General features: G+C 49.2%; 1 pseudogene; it reads right to left on the bottom strand.

Moving 5' to 3' along the window:
• Positions 1–7,391: 7,391 nt before the first annotated feature.
• Positions 7,392–11,057, bottom strand: LOC121435388 (annotated as a pseudogene).
• Between the last annotated feature and the right edge of the window lie 5,885 nt (positions 11,058–16,942).

Raw genomic sequence — 16,942 nt, 5'->3', positions numbered from 1 at the left:
TGGAGAAGTGAAACTGGGGACAGGGGAATTCCCAGCCCTGGGCTTCCCCACCCGGGCCTCACCCTCCTGGGGACTAAGACTTTGTCTTAGGGATGCAGCGCTGTGTGTCATGGTGTCTCTGAGCCGCCTAAGGCCAACTGCTCCTCAAGTCAGTCTGGATGAAACCTAAGAGCATGAAGTTTCCAAGTAAAATTCACACAGCACTTAAAATGAATGTTCACGGAAACAGATCCTGTCAGAGTCCTGGTGAGTGGGAGGGGCTGCCATGCACACCTGCATCTGGCGGTTACTGGAGTTTTCACAGTTTTGGTCAAACACTTTTGACTTTGTTAACTGTGTTGTTCTATGTGAATCTCCCTGCAGGAAGGAGGCCCCCACTCAGCTCTGCTCTCACCTTCTTCTTCAGTTATGTGTGGATGGGATTTGAAGATCTCAATTCAAAATCCATCTAGGAATAAGCCCAGCCCATTAGGGGGCGTGTTCGCCTCGGGCTAATGTTTACATATAAATCTGATGAGCAGGAGGCCACTGGTCTCTCTTTTTTGTATTTCCTGCTCATCTCTGGATCGCTGGTGTTGTAAGATATCCCTTCATTAAAATTTGCTGTTTCATATTAAGCTAGTCTGGTTATTACACCCATTACAAATCCACAGAAACAAAAATTATAAATCTAAATTTTCTTTACAGTACAGTACAGGATAAAACCCCAAATCCCCAGTATGCACCTCTGCCATGAGAGTCGCCCTCCGTCCAATGTCCCCACTGCACGGGACTTAGGAACTCAGGAACCAACTCAGTTGTCAGGTCCAGGGTCCCTCAAATCCACGACATTCATCTCCCTGATTTCATCAGCTCATAAAGTGAGAGTGAAGATCGTGGAGGTGGGGGGGTCACAGGTTGTGTAACTTCTACCACACTATCATTGTTATTCTGCTTTATAGGTACAGTTCCTCTCTGCCTGTGGTTTATTCACTAAAGCAACTGCACCATGAAAGTGTGTGCACACAGGGAAATGTGGAGTGTAGACAGGGTCAGTGCCCTGCTGTATTTGGTCCCCAGAGGGGTCTCTTCCCATGGAGAAGGGGTCTACTGGGCTGAGACAATGACCGAGGTCCACATGGACAATCTCAGGACTATGGAATGAAGATCCGTGTAAACACAAGCACCTGGAGCCACAGATGATCATCTGGGAAGAAACACTAGGAGTCTGAGTGTAAGCACCAGGCTGTGAAGACACGATCCTGAGTGAAGAGGCAAAGTCTCTGTTTACAGGTGAGATCCTGAGCATCAGGCTTGGCATTGTGAGCTGCTCACTGCAGGTGAACACAGGAGCCTGGTCTCTGTGGGAGTCTGTGTGGTGCTTGCAGGCCAGCGCCTCCTCTGCTTTTCTTCCTTCCTTCCTTCCTTTCTTTCTTTTTTTCTTGAAAAATTTCATACCAATCCCAGTTTCGACTCCCTTTCCTTCTCCTGCTCACTTGGCCTTTCCCCCTTAACCCATCCCCAATCCACTCTTCAGGAAGGGTAATTCCATGGGGAATCAGCAAAGTCTAGCAGGTCACTTTGAGGCATGACCAAGGCCCTCCCCACTATGGCTAGGTTGAGCAAGATATCCTTCCAAAGAGAATGGGCTAGAAAAAGCCAGTTCAAGTACTAAGGATAAATTTTGGCCTCACTGCCAGTGGCCCAACAGACTGTCTCAGTCATATAACTGTCCCCCACATGCAGAGGGCATAGTTTGGTGCTATGCTGGTTCCCCCATTGTCAGTCTGGAGTCAGTGAGCTCCCATTAGCTCAGATGAACTGTTTCAGTGGGTTTCCCCATCATGGTCTTGACCCCTTTGCTCATGTTATCGCTCCTCCCTCTCTTTGACTGGACTTTGGGATTCAGTCGATTGCTTCACTGTGAATCTCTGCATCTCCTTCCATCAGTTACTGGATGAAGGTTCTAGGATGACAATTAAGGTAGTCATCTGATTGCAGGGGCAGGCCAGTTCCGGCACCCTCTCCACTATTACTTTTGGTCTTTGCTGGAGTTATTCTTATTTATTTATTTATTATGTATACAATATTTTGTCTGTGTGTATGTCTGTAGGCCATAAGAAGGCACAAGACCTCATTACAGATGGTTGTGAGCCAACATGTGGTTCCTGGGAATTGAACTCAGGACCTTTGGAAGAGCAGGCAATGCTCTTAACCACTGAGCCATTTCCCCAGCCCTGCTGGAGTGATTCTTGTGTGTTCATCTCTGCACTTTACCCCTGTGTCAGGTTTTGATTGCTGCTGAGCAGAACAAATTTCCGTCAATCACTTGAATGGTAACTTGTAACAGACCGTGACAGCCCACATCCAGCAAGTTCCTGCAGCTAGTGATGTCTCCTTTCCCATCTTCCCTCCCACATGAGGCCCTCGGGCTCTCGTCTTTTTAATATAACAGAGAAGCATCAGAGTCTAGGGCAATAGTTCACCTTCTTGAAGAACAAAACAGAACTCTGAGCTCACAGAGGATGAGGTTGAGAAGGAGGAATCACGGTTGGCTGAGCTGCCCCATGACCTCCCTGCTACACCACTGCTAGGGTCTCAGGCTGTCCTGTTCTCATGAAGCTTAAATCCAGATGGAACTTCCCATCCTTTCCAACCTGTGTGAAGACAGCTCCCTGCAAGAGGGTAGGGAGGGTGCAGAGCCATGAGGGTCATAGGAGCTGCAAAGCCAGGAACTAGGGAAGTATCTAGAACTCTGAAACAGACGGTGATGTCTTTTCTTGGTTGTCAACTTGACTATATTATAAGTGAAATTGACTAAAACCCCAAAATGGAGAGTACAGCTGTGAGGGACTTTTGCATAATTTGAGGTGGAAAGATCAACTCCTGGTCTGGATCTGTGCAGTGAAGGACAAATGTAGTTGAATTTTCTGTGTCCTGCCAGCTCCTCCATAATGACGCAGAGATTTCTCTTTAATTGTGGAAGTCAGTCTCAGCTTGGGCTTCTTCCTATTTTAGTGCTTTGTCCAATTATCTCAGCTAACCATCCATTTCTTTGTATTCTAGTTACATGAAGGCAATTGTTTCAACTTTTGTTTCAGCTACAATGCACATTAAACCCATGTACACATTTCCCATTATCAACTTGAGCGAACTCCTTAATCATTAACCTAAACCACAGTGTATATATACAGCCTCTCAAGAGAAACCCCTAAGTCCTAGCTGTGTGACACTTCCTTGGTCCTATTTTCTACCCTCTGCTGCCCCTGCTTTATCAGGTGTGGGGACAACACCGTATCTACCTTTACCTATATTAAACTAACTTTTCCCAATAACTAACCCCTACCATAATCCCTTTCTACATTTGTTAGAAAGCCTTAATCCTTAAAATTCTATTTAGACTGATACTATTATTGTATAAAATCATTACTTTAATTAGACAGTACACTTTAAGAGGAAATCATCTTCCTAATAATTCATAGGTAAAAATGCCCAGTAGAACAGGATATAATCTGAGATGAGATAATCACACTACATTAAAGGCAGTGGGGATATCTCCACACCTCTTCACACCATGCCAGATACCAGAGAAAATGGCAGTGGCAAACATGTAAAGGCACAGCAGCAGCAAGAGACATTCTGGAGCTGAAGTTCTCAGGACCTGGTCTGTGGGAGAGTCACCCATCAGTGCCCTGCTTCCTGGTGCCCAGATCTTCTGAAACTCAAGTGCTCCCTGCTGCTCCTCTGATGTAGCCACCAGCAGGCCCCAGTGTTAGGGTAGTTGGACTGCAGAGGAGGGGACAGGGTAAGTCCCAACTCCATCATTGTCCCTCAGTGCTGAGGACTTTTCCTTGTCTAGAGGGTGATGCTGCTGATATGATCACAGGAGACAAACCAGTGTCTATTTGATCTCTTGGCTCTGTCCTGTTTTGTTAAAAAATGTTCTCTGTGAACAAAACTTTTAGCTGGTCCCCATTTGGGAGTTAATCCTCATGGACTTGCTCCTAATCATTTATGGCAAATAAATTTCCCCCCTGTTCCTTCTTTTGGGCATATGCAATATGTTCACGTAACCGTGGATACATATTCTCATCTTATTTTTGCCTCATCCCATACAGGAGAAAAATTATGGGATGTTAAAAGTCACTGTCTCCAGGCTTTCGCCTACATTAGAGTTCCAAAAACTGTAACAACTGAAATGGGTCAGCCTACACCAGCATTGGCTTTGCTAAATTTTGCTGAGTTCTCAATTTCTCATAAAACAGGAATACCTTATAACAGGAAAGCTATAGTGGAGCGTGCACATCATGTATCAGTGGCCTGTTCTCGAGATATCTTAAAGTGAAATCTTAAAGACCCAGCATGGAGATGAAAATGATTATGATCTTTTTTTGTAGCTTTCTAAGATTTTTGACTAACTGTACAAACTTGGTGAGTAAGCTGATCAGCCAATGCATTCCCCTTGCTCAAGGGACCAGGTAGGCCAGTATGATCCCACAAATGCCCTACGTAAATGGGAACAGAGCGGGTCCAAAGCAATGTCTGTATAGCCAATAACTGTATCTGGACTCAAGATACAGAGGCAATATAAGTTGTAGTCATCAAAGGTGCAAGAAATTTGCTTATAATATTAGCATATTTTTAGGACCATTGTACAGCTATCAATTTAGCCACCTGAGCAGATTTAGCATCAACAGGCTGAATATCAAAATCAGGAGGGGAGGCCATTACAGCTCTCCTGGTGGAAGACCCATCAGTAAACACATTCTGTGCCCCTGCCAGAGCCTGTAAAGAAATAACTTTGGGAAAGCATATCCGATGATTTTAGAAAAAGGTGACCAACTTATCAGAAAGATAATGATTATCAAACCTGCAGGGATTAGTGCATAAAAACAAGGCCCAGTCTTCAGCAAAATTTTGCAGCCAAGTTCTTTTTGCCTGGGTATATGGTGTAATAAACTTATAAGGTAACATTTTAAAGGTTTGTAAACTAAGTTTTTACCTTTTCTGAATAACATGTAGCACAACTGATGGATACGAGATAACAATTTTTACAGGTGACGCATGTTCGTGTACCCACAGGATGGGTCCTTGTTGCCAAAAAACTCCAGTAGTTCTATGCTGAGAGGGAAGGATTATCAATATCAGAGGCTGACTATAGTCAATATAATGAATATGAGCAGAGGGAAGCTATTTTTAATTAAAGTAATACATTGCCTTGCCTGAGGTGTCAACTTGCGGAAGGAGGTTGGGTCTGGATTCCCCTGCAGAATGTCAAAAAGTGGTTTTAAGACTCCCATAGGAATTCCTAGATTGGGCCGGACACAACTGAGATCTCCAACCATTTTTGAAAATTATTTAAAGTTTGTAATTTATCTAAGCAAAGAGTAACTTTTTGTGGTTTTACTCCTGTCGGCAACAGCTGATGCCCCAAACACTGATACGGAAACTGTTGTTCTACCTTTTCAGAGGCAATCATCAACTACAGAACTATCAGCCCCTGTATCTGGAAGGCTTTGGAACCTTTTCCAATGATAGTTATTATCCCAATGAGTCCCCTTTTGATATTTTGGGCAAACATCTGGATTTCTCCTGGGCTGACTAACCCTTTACCCGCAGGGCAGTTCCTTCTGCTGTGTTACTAGTTGTGGTTTGGCTCAGTTCTAGCACACACCTTTTACCAAGAGCTTTCTGATTAAAATAATATTTTATTTTTGAGACAGGGTTTCTCTGTGTAGTTTTTAAGTCTGTCCTGGAACTCCCTCTATAGACCAGGCTGGCCTCGAGCTCACAGAGATCTTCCTGACTCAGCCTCCCAAGTGTTGGGATTAAAGGCATGAGCCACCAGTCCCTGCTTTTTTTCCTTTTTTTTTCTTTTCAAGACAGGGTTTCTCTGGGTATCTTTGGAGCCCATCCTGGAACTAGCTCTTGTAGACCAGAGTGACCTTGAACTCACAGAGATCCGCATGCCTCTGCCTCCTGAGTGCTGGGATTTAAGGCATATGCCATCACCATCCAGCTACAAGTGATTTCTTGCTAGTAGTGTTTGTACCATGTATCTGTGTGGTGTCCATAGGGGCAATGAATGTCATGGAACAGGAGTTAAGGATGGTTATGAACCATCATGTGGGTGCTGGGATCTGAACCTGGGTCCTCTGCAAGGGCAGCAAGTGCTCTCAAGCCCTGAGTCATCTCTTCAGTCCCTGGATCATGTTTTTTAATAAACATAAATCTAAAGTAGACTCAGTCTGTAAATCCTCGAGTCTCCACTGGAGGGAGCACAAGATTCCCAAAGGCAGAGAGGAAGATGGGATCTTGGGCATAACACAGGACAGATCTGAGATGAGACCCTGTGGATCCCTCCTCTCTGCCCATCCTACAACCCAGGTTAGATTCTGATAGATGGGAAAGAAGAGAACCTCCTGGGAGGGGCCTGAAGGGAGGCAGGAGCTCAGGAGACTGAAGTTCATGTTCTCATCCCACAGTCTCCTGAGTGCAGGGGCCTAGTTGGGCCTTGAGGGGACAGAGATGGAAAACACCTCTTAAAGGTGTCACTCAGGGACCCCACAGGATAATAAGGCAGACACCATTCACAGGAATAGGGATAGGCCTAGTCCTCCATACTAACTAAAAAGACAAGAAATCAACACTAAAGACAGGGAAAAGAGTAACAGCCAGGAGAGCAGCCCTGGTGACCTGTCACAGCAGCCCTGGTGACCTGTCACAGCAGCCCTGGTGACCTGTCACAGCAGCCCTGGTGACTCATAATCCCGGGGACAGGACAAGGCTCTGGCCATCCCAGTGTCCCTGTGATCACAGATGTCAGCATTTGGTTCTAAGTGATGAAGAGAACAGAGCCAGGAGGTGACAGAGATGAGGAGTGACCGTGTCAATGCCAACAACGCACAGCCCTGTTCTCACTCAGCTCCCACAGCCTCATCCTGTCCCACCAGATGCACAGAACACAGTTTCTGGGAGGTTCTCCACGCTGCCATTTATTTCCTCCATAAACTCTATCTCACTTCTTTATTTTACCACCAATCAAACTTTGAGATCAAGGACATGAACAATCAAGTTCACATTCAGATTCTTATTTTCAGTGGGGAAGTCAGGGCTGCAGCTTAGGACAGCATGGTGGAGACAGGATGGAGATTCCCCTCATGTCTGCAGGAACAGGAAGGTTGGCTGTGGAAGGGAACAGTGCAGTGCAGGGACAGGGACCGGTGTGCAGGGTGGGCTGGGCTCCCCAGTTCTTCACATTGAGCCCATAGTTTGACAGGGAACATCAAACACTATTGCTGAGAGTGAACTGAGGGGCTCTGGATGTCACAGGAGAGACCTGAACACATCGTCTGTCACTCCATCCACACCAGGCAGCTGTCTTCACCCTACAGAACAAGAGTCACGAACAATCACTGTGAAGACAACATCCCAACAACCCACCACTCACTCAAAGATGATTCTGGGAGTCCCTGAAACCCAATCATGTCCACTCTGCCCCTCCCCAAGTCAGGTCTCAGAGGGTCACCTTTACAGTCTGGGAGAGACACATCGGAGCTCTGGGAACTGTCCCTGCCTGGGGTAAAAATACATATATATTCATGGGAAGGTAAAAAATTGGCCCCTAGAAGATTTGCTGGAGGAGCTATTATGTATTGCCAGAGCTCCCCAAATACTCCAGCTTCACCCCACTGGCCTCAGGGACAATCTTGCCCACCACTCTTACCTGAAGCTGGAGCATAGTTTCCTTCTTTTCCACCTGTGAGAAGAAAATCTGTGAGAGACCAGGGAAGTCCCCGACCCTAGGAAGTTTCCAGAACTGACAGCAGACCCAGGTTAGAGACAGCAGCAATGAGGGTGTGGATGTGTTTCCCATTAAAGAGGCAGAGATACTTCTAAAAGGGGCTGAGAGAGAACTCACACCCTGCCCTTTCTACCTGTGTTTCTCCTCCTCTTCCTCACAACAGCCAGCACAGCTCCAATGATCACAGCTCCAAGGAGAACCAGACCAGCAATGACTGCCATGGTGGGTACTGCGGCCTGAGGAGGCTCTGGGAAGGGAAGGCCAGGAAGGGAAGGTGAGGGTCATGGTTCCAGCTCTCAGCCCTGACCCTGCTCAAGGTCTGTAGAAGCCTCAGCTTTCCCTGACCCCAGCTCTGCACTCACTCCCTCCTTACCCCATCTCAGGGTGAGGGGCTCAGGCAGCCCCTCATGGTGCACATGGCATGTGTATTTGTGCTCCTCCCCAGAAGGCACCACCAGAGATGCCTACTTCTGGAAGGTTCCATCCCCAGAAGGCCTGGTCTCCACCAGCTCCATGACCTGAGTCTGTTTCTCCTCCTCCCTCTGCCAGGTCAGGGTGATGAAAGCAGGGTAGAAGCCCAGGGCCCAGCACCTCAGGGTGACATCACCTTTAGGTCCAGGATGATGGGTCACATGTGCCTTTGGGGGATCTGTGTGTAAGGTTTATGATATCTCATAATTAACAAGATAAACTGAAATCTGCAAAGACAAAGTTAAATCAATGATGACACTGAACTATGTGACTGGACACTTCTGTCATCACACAAGTGACCTGCAGGTAGAGCTGGTCCCCTCATCACATAACTGCACAGTTTCCTGGAGATCCAAAAGCTAAGAGGGAATCCACATGAGCCAGCAGGTCAACATGGTCTTCTTATGTGATGTTCTATAGCATAAGTTATGTAGGAAAAGGATGAAGGAATGGAAAACAATTACTTTATATATGTGAATAAATTCACAGAAAAAAAAAGACTAAGAAGAAGGAGGTGCATGAGGTGCCACCAACTTCTGCTGCCACCATTGAGGCACATCTTGCTGACCAACATTAGCTGTCTGACCAAGTGAACAACCATCTTCAAAATATGTAGAACTATTGGGTGAACCTGTGACACTCAGCCAGAGAAAATGAGTCCTCAAGCCACGCCTCTGTGGGGACAAGATACCAGGTATTGTCACCCCGGATCCCTGAGGTATGCTGTGGAGCCCAGTGCAGCACTCACTGGGACACAGCAGTGCTCACAGGGTGTGTGGATCTTCCCTGTCACTCCAGTCCTTGAGGTGCAGAAGACCCTGTCTCTGAGGAAGTTCAGTTCCTAATTCACTAGGGCAACACTGTATCTTGTTGGGTCAGAGGGAGTGCAGGGTGCTCTGGATGGCTAATTCTGAAAGAAAAGAGTCTAAGCTCCCAGGAATCTTTCTTGTTTAAAGGGAACACTGACTTGCTCCAAAGCTAAGGAGAAACCGTGTCTCAAACAAACAAACAAACAACAACAACAACAAAACCACAACCTCACTGACTTAACTTGTCTAATTATCCAGAGTGTCAGTCCCCAAGGTACCTGTGCAGATGGATACACATGATAACATAAGGGGAGGGAGAGAAGGAATACCTTCCCAGAGAAAGGAAAAGTCACTAAAAGGAAAATGATGACTTCGAAAATAAAACCAAACATACAAAAGAATGAAATAAAAAAAGAAGAGAAAAAAAGCCTCCACAATTTGTCCAAGGCTCCCTGTAAGTTCCCACGTGACCATACTAGGAAGAGATAGAATTGGGGTGTGGGATGGATGCAAACCTCACACACAGGAATCTGAGTTCTAGAAACTGGGGAAGCAGCCTAGGGTAAGGGAGCCCATGTCTCCCATCAGGTGAAGGAGACTCCGGTCCTGGTGTGTAAGGGCTGACACACTCAGATGACAGGAGTCAGAGTCCACACACACTGGGTGTGAGCAGAGAACCCGGCCTGGGAGAGGCCATGGCTGACAGGGGCTGCAGACTGAAGGAGCCACTGTTGGTGATGTCGGGATCCTCTCTCCTCCCTCCTGAGACAGATGTGGAACTGTCCAGGGAGAAGGCTGAGTCCTGGGAGGTCAGTGCAGTCCCTGCCATGCTGGATCAGGAGACCCAGGGACCCTGTTTGCTCTCAGAGACAGGGGCATGACCCCAGCTGAGGGTTTCCCCTTCCTCAGTACTGAGTCCAGCCCGAGGGCAGAGGGAGGAGTTGCCTGCAGCCCCTGCACCTGTGCGCAGCAGTGAGTCCTTCCGGTTCTCCAGGTATCTGGGCAGAGACTTCACGCACCAGCCCTCCAGGTAGGTCCTGTATCTCTCTGCCTCCCCGACCTGCTCCCACTTGCGCCTGGTGATCTGCCCCGCCGTGTCCGCCGCCGTCCACGTCGTCAGGTCCTCGTTCAGGGCGAGGTAATCGCAGCCGTCGTAAGCGAACTGATTGTATCCACGGAGGAAGCGCCCGTCCGAACCCACCTCACAGCCATTCATCCACTGGATGGTGTGAGAGCCTGCAAGGACCCTGCCGTCAGCCCCGCCCACATACCCCGCCCCCGTCACCCAAGCCCGCGGCCCCGCCCACCTACGGACTCTAAACTGAAAGGGAAACCCGGTCTGGTCCCCGCTCTCCTCCTGAACCTCGGACCTGGGTTTCATAGGGGCGTGGAGGGGTCGTGACCTCCGTCCGCGGTCACTCACCGCCCTCGCTTTGGTTGTAGTAGCCAAGCAGGGTCCTCAGGTCAACTCGGAAAGTCTGTTCTTGTTCCTTGGCGTTCCGTGTGCTCAGCTCCCAATAATCCCGCCCCTCCTGCTCCATCCACGGTGCCCGCGGCTCCATCCTCGGAGTCTCCGCGTCGCTGTCGAAGCCGCACGAACTGCGTGTCGTCCACGTAGCCGACAGCGATGAACCGGGGCTCCCCGAGGCCGGGCCGGGACACGATGGTGTTGAAATACAGCAAGGAGTGCGAGCCTGGGGGCGGCGCGCGGTGAGACCCCGACCCTGCTCCCGGGACCCCTGGCAGGAGCGCGGGCCGGGAGGGGAGCAGAATGCTGGGCTCGGGACGCGGGTTGGAAAGGGGCGGGAGGGTCCGGTTGTGCCACGCGGGGACGCGGCTTCCCCGGTGCCGCCCCCGCCCTCCCCGCGGAACCCGTTTCCCTCCCGACCCCGCACTCACCCGCGCGGGTCAGGGTCGGTGCCAGGGCGGCCGCCAGCAGCAGGAGCAGCGTGCGCGGCGCCATCGCCCCCATCTCGGACCTGGGGCGTCTCTGAGTTCCACGGACTCTGTGGACTTTATAACCTGTGATCTGGGCGACGCTGGTTGTTTCTCCTGGATCTCGCCACCCAATGGCTGTGAGAATTGCCAAGTTGTCATCAATGTCAGGGCAGAAGGACCTGATCCAGGTTAGGAGCTGGAGAAGTGAAACTGGGGACAGGGGAATCCCCCGCCAGGCTCAGACCTCACCTGGGGACTAAGACTTTGCCTGAGCCCTGTGCTGCGGGATGGAGTGCTGTGTGTCATGGTGTCTCTGAGCCCCCTAAGGCCAACTGCTCCTCAGGTTAGTCAGGATGAAACCTAAGAACATGCAGTTTCCAGGTAAAATACACACAGCACTTAAAATGAATGTTCACAGAAACAGGCGCTGTCTGAGTCCTGGAGGGTGCGGGGCTGCTGTGGACACCTGCATTGGAGGTGACTGGAGTTTTTACTGCTCTGATTAAGCACTTTTGACACACTGTGTCATATGTGACTCTCACTGCAGGAAGGAGGCCTGCTCACCTCTGCTTTCACTTTCTACTACAGATGTGTGTGGCTGCGATTTGAAGACATCAAGTAAAAATTCACAGGAAAAAATTTAAATTTATAAATTTAATTTTTCTCCACATATTGAACACAGTTGAAACCTAGAATCCTCAGTGTGTACCTCTACCGTGAGAATGACCCACTGTGTCCGGTGTCCACACTGCACAGGACTGAGGAACTAAGTAGCCAACTGTTATCAGATCCAGTGTCCCACAAGTCTGTGACATTCATCTCCCTCATCCATCAGCTCATAAAGTGGGACTGAAGGTCGGGGGGGGGGGAGGCCACAGGTTATGTATCTTCTACCACAGGGTCATCATTATTCTCTTTATTATTAGTTCCAGTTTCTCTCTGACTGTGATTTATTCACTAAAGCAGCTGTACCATGGAAGTGTGTGCACGCAGGGAAACGTGGAGTGTAGGCAGGGTCAGTGCCCTGATGTATCTGGTTTCCACCACAGGGGTCTCTTCCCATGGAGAAGGGGTCTACTGTGCTGAGACAATGACCCAGGTCCACAGGGACAATCTCAGGACTATGGAATGAAGATCCGTGTAAAACACAAGCACCTGGAGCCACAGATGATCATCTGGGAAGAAACACTAGGAGTCTGAGTGTAAGCACCAGGCTGTGAAGACACGATCCCTAGTGAAGAGGCAACTTCTGACTGGGATCTTTGAGATAGGAAGACAACAACTTTTAACCCAGATCTTGAGAGTGGCCATGCCTTCTACTGGCAGCCTACGAGGACATGGAAGAAGGAAGCTTGCTGTCTAAGCATGTTTGCTCTTCTTCTTCTTCTTCTTCTTCTTCTTCTTCTTCTTCTTCTTCTTCTTCTTCAGGATTTAGCATATGCTGAAGACCAGCTGAGGCATCAGTCATGTCATCGGCACTGGAGCCTTCTTCTTCAGGACTTAGCATATACTGACGACTGGCTAAGACATCAATCATGTGAACTGAACAAGTACTGTGATGGAGGAAGGTCATTGGTCAATAAACAAACTGCCTTTGGCCCATTTGATAGGCCATCCCTTAGGTGGGTGGAGTAGACAGAACAGAATGCTGGGAGGAAGAGGAAGTGAGCTCAGATGCAGGGCAGCTCCTCTCAGAGCCAGACGCGAAGCAGCCAGCCGCCAGGTCAGACATGCTGAATCTTTCCCGGTAAGCACGGTAGTGGTGCTATGCAGATTATTAGAAATGGGCTAAATTAATATGTGAGAATTAGCCTAGAAGAGGCAAGATATAATGGGCCAGGCAGTGTTTAAAAGAACACAGTTTGTGTGTCATTATTTTGGGGCATAAGCTAGCCAGGTGGCCGGGAGCTGGGGCAGCAGGAACACAGCCCGTAGCTCCCACTACAGTACTGGATTCAGCCTCTGCAGTTCTGGGATTACAAGTATGCACCTCTATGCTTAGTTAGTTTGCGGTGTCTATACATACGTGTATTATGGCACCTTGGTCATTTCACCCATGCTGGTCTCCCTGTCCCATCTCTCCTGCTGACCCTCCCCCAAGTGTCCCCATGTTCTTCTTGTTTCCCATGTTTAAATCTAGAGTCCACATATGAATACGTGTGTGTGAAGTCACAATATTGCTTCCATACAGTTGTCCCCTCCTCTGCTGGGAAAAAGACACCCAGTGAGAGGCTGCGCGTGAACCCCAGTAGAGCAGGGAACCCTGTCCACACTCCATGTGCCGTGCACACATCCTATGACAGAGTTCATGAATCAGCTACAGAAAGAGACAACAGCAATTGCAAAGCAGAACAGTGACAGAGGGCAGTGCACAGAAGTGATTTAATTTGTCCCCTCCCGCCATCCTGCACTCACCCGTGTGAGCTGATGAGATGAGGGAGATGAATGACCAAGGCTGTGGGACAGGGAATCTGTGGATCTGATAACTGAGTGGGCCCCTGAGAACCTCAGCCCTGCACAGAGCACAGTGTGGACACCGGGCAGAGGACGGTTCTCACACTAGGGGAGACAGACTAAGGACAGAAGCTTCATCCCATAGTCAGAAAGAAGACATGTAAAACACGTATGTCATTTACTCCTGTAATGTTTGCCTATTTCTTTCAGACCTCAGTTAACCAAAGCCACTAAACTGGAAATAGAAACCCCTGCTATGAGAGAGCTAACACACAAAGCATCACAGGGCAGCATGGTGTATCTCTGTGTGCTTCAAGGAGAGGAAGAACTTTAGTCCTCTTACTGTGCAGGGTCCCTACCAGCCTGCCACCCTCACCAGGACTCAGGCACTAGCTGTTCCCATGAACTGTTCACACAACGCTCTATGCAGAATTTACTGGGAAGGTAGGCTGCTCCACAGAATGTGTCACATGACAAGGTAAAGGATGTCCCACCAGGCTATGTAGATGTGTCTATAACGTCTCTGGACCTGGGCAGGGCATGTGGTGCTCACCTTAAATCCCAGCACTCAGGAGGCAGAGGCAGGTAGATCTTTGTAGGTTCGTGGTGTTCTTGGTCTACAGAGAGACTCAGGACAGTCATGACTACATAGAGAGACCGTGTCACAGTAAAGCAATCAATCAATCAATCAATGCACCAATTTTCTCAAATCTGAGATTTTTTCCAAGTTTAAGCATCCTGGGGCAGGAATATCAGTGGCCTCTCCAGTCCTATGCCCAGTCTGTTCCCAGCTCTAGGACACAGCCCACAAGGACAGGCTTGGAGAAATGCAGATCTGCCCAGTGACAATGAGAACCTGGACCCTGGTGCTGGGACCAAGCTTCTTCATCCTCCTGTTCCCCATTTCCCCTGTTCCTGGCTCCCTTCACTGACACAAAGGTTACCACATGCAGTGATGATGCCACAGATGACAGGATGTGATCTTTACGGACAGCGCCCTCTGGTGGGACATTCCACACTCTCTGTCCATGCATTAAGTGACTGATGACTTTGCACAGGGAGGAACACATAACCTGCCCCAACTCCTGTTTAGAGAGCTCTCTCCATCATGGGGTCTACACAGTCCCAACGTGAGATCTGCAGAGTCTTACATTCCATGACTGACAGCCTTAAAGAGGATTTCCCACTGACTATGGAGCAGAGACTCTGTTGAATCGGTTGGACTTCCTGTGTTAATGGAGACTGCTTGTTCGTTTCCCAGCTGCCCAGAAATCTGTATTAATTGCAATACTGTTTGGCCACTAGCTTAAGTGTATTTTTAATTAGCTCTTACATTATAAATCAACCCATACTCTATGAGGCCATGCCCCAGTAGGTGGGTAAACCTTTCTGCAGCAAGATGGTCCTCTAGTTACCCCACAAGGTCAGTCTGTCACTCAGGGTGCTCACAGAGCTCCCCTCATAGAAGCCAGAGGAAAGGAAAAAAGCCACTGATGGAAGGGAACTGAAGATGAGCAGGGCTGGCTGGATCCCACAGATAGGGAAGGAATAGCTCCAGGCAAGGTGTGGGGCACACTCCTTCATCCCAGCATGCAGGAGGCAGAGGCAGATGAATCAGAATTCCAAGCCAGATGGTCTACAGAGTGAGTTCCAGGACAGAGAGGGCTACGCAGAGAAACCCTGTGTCTAAAAAAGGAAAGACAGAAACAAAAGTAACAGTTCTGGCGCTGACTGCTCCTCCTCCAGTCTGGCAATCTCATGAAGCAACCTGTGTGGGAAAGAATTGCCCACAAGCATTGTGGCAGACATGGATGGTCCTGAGGCTGCTAACCCTGACCCAACATGTTAGCAAAGCCTGTCTGCAATGTGCTTGGAACCACCGGAAGCAGGCACCCAAGGATGCCACAATGACGCAGACACAAGGTCCTACATGTCTGAACATCTTGGGGTTGACGTCACTGAAATTCATCCCAGCAGAGGGCACCCGCACCCCTGGTTATGATGTGCACTTTCCCACGCTGGGGAGGAGCCTTCCCTACACTCTCTGCACTTTATGCACATGGTTCCACCCCCGATCACCAGGCTGTGTTGAGAGAATCAGGAGAACTTTGAAAATGGCACTAGCTAAACACAGACAAAGAACAGACCTCCCCTGGCCAGAATCTCTGCCGGGTGCACTGTCTAGGGTGCACTGCACACCTTGTAAATGTGTTTACTCTTTTTTCAAGATCATGTTTGGCCACACACTACCCCACCCCCAGAGGACTCAAACAACCTCTGTCCACTTCTTCCTGAGAGATGTGACTGAACAGAAAGGCCCATCCCACAGTTCTTAAAGTTGTAGGTGCCAGTCACCAGACACAGCACACCCTCGCCACGGCTGCTGAGGACTTGAGTCAGGAATGGGCTGTGAGAGCCACACAGACCAGTTTCTCAGATGACCCAGCTCAAAATGACCTCGAGATGGAGACGACAGCTTAGTCCTGCTCTGCCCCTGATGTCTTCCCGTCCTAGGGACAGGATCCGTGCAGTCCTCCCTTGGCCTCTCTCCCCCTGTCACATACGTCAGTCTGGAGAGCAACCTTGTCCAGAGCAACTCCAGTTCCTAGACGCCATCAGTGTATCTAACTGTCCCCAGAGCTCTGCCTCCTCTTCTTCAGATGGGGCCTCTACTGCGGAACAGGCCGGTCATGGATCATCCCTCTGACCTCATTACGCTGTGGTGGAACTGTAAGGACATGAAACATTTTAAGGAACTTTTTGCTTGTTTAGTGGCTAATTAGGGCACTGTGTTCAAATGCAAGACGTCTAGGGCTGGTTGGAAACAGGATGTCTCGCTAGGGCGCTGAGCTCACCACAAAGTGCCCCTGGCATCCTGGCAGCGGGCCACCTGTTAACACCTAGCTCTGTGGTCTATCAGGGAGCAGAAAAGTCGACCGCTTCGGGGAGGGCTTTGGGGATGGGAGGCCTGCTAGACATAACCACTTTGGGGAGGGGGCTTGTTAGAGATAAGGCACCTGCTCTTATGTAAGACTAACTCCTTTGACCCCAAATGAACTTGGTTTGTGGTTTTTGCCTGTATAATGTCAGCCCCAAATGATGAGGGGCTCTCCTCCCTACTGTGCTGTGACGAGTAGGGGATGAGACCCCAGCCTGGCTGTGTAGAGCTCCGAATAAACCTTGCTTTTGCATTCTGGACTTGACTGGATCCTGGTGGTCTCTCTGGGGTTGCGACTTGGGCACAACAGAACCAATCACACCAGTACAACAGACTGGGATTCCTTGTGGAGACAGCCTCAAGGAGTGACATCCTAAGGACATCTGGCCAGAGGACAAAGGAATGAGTGGATTATAGGGTACCCATTGGTCTTAAATACTGGTCATCCATGACTTCATCATGGAAAGGTCTTGGAAGGCAGCTCCCACAGAGGGACAAGGAGCTAACTGTCCTTTGGTTGTGGGGGAAGCAGGGGAACTAGGGAGGAAT

This window comes from Microtus oregoni, unplaced genomic scaffold (genome assembly GCF_018167655.1).
Source record: "Microtus oregoni isolate MIOR12 unplaced genomic scaffold, Mior012 000046F_ref0000063, whole genome shotgun sequence".
NCBI classification, from domain to species: domain Eukaryota; kingdom Metazoa; phylum Chordata; class Mammalia; order Rodentia; family Cricetidae; genus Microtus; species Microtus oregoni.
The sequence above is the reverse complement of the archived record's forward strand: the minus strand, read 5'-3'. Positions and strand labels throughout refer to the sequence as shown.